The sequence below is a fragment of the Etheostoma spectabile genome, chromosome 16 (assembly GCF_008692095.1).
Source record: "Etheostoma spectabile isolate EspeVRDwgs_2016 chromosome 16, UIUC_Espe_1.0, whole genome shotgun sequence".
Taxonomy (NCBI): Eukaryota; Metazoa; Chordata; class Actinopteri; order Perciformes; family Percidae; genus Etheostoma; species Etheostoma spectabile.
Window position 1 is genome coordinate 23,592,258 of NC_045748.1, and position 423 is coordinate 23,592,680.

General features: G+C 40.0%; 1 long non-coding RNA gene across 1 annotated transcript in view; it reads right to left on the bottom strand.

Moving 5' to 3' along the window:
* Window positions 1-143: 143 nt before the first annotated feature.
* LOC116704073 (uncharacterized) overlaps window positions 144-423 on the bottom strand; it is a 19,967-nt gene continuing 19,687 nt past the window's right edge. The window contains exon 3 of the long non-coding RNA XR_004335579.1: window positions 144-196. This is a non-coding gene — a long non-coding RNA (uncharacterized LOC116704073). The remainder of the gene's footprint in view (window positions 197-423) is intronic.

The window sequence follows — 423 nt, forward strand, 5'->3', positions numbered from 1 at the left end:
TCAACATTAGAAATATCAAATAACTTTGGAAAAAAAAAAGCACCCACAACACTGAAAAAATGACAAAAATGTCAGAAAAAGCGGTAACTTTCTTTCATGGTTGAAGGGAAGACAACACAAGGGTTAACTGTCTGCACTTATCCCTGATGCTCCAAAACAGACGTTAGACGCAACAGAAACATCGCTGCATGTCACGCTAGAAACCCTAATAACACGTCGCACGGCATGTAACGTCAGCTACAGTAGCAACTGGATTAACAAGGCTAAAAAAAAATGGTTGTAGTGTGACTGTATGCACCTACTGGTGCACCTAACTTTTTTATTTTGGTGCACCAGCACAAAATTTAACTGCAACCAAATTTTTCCCCGCGTCGCCTTTAACGCTACAATTTCTGGGTCACCTTTTTATCATGCTCCATATAC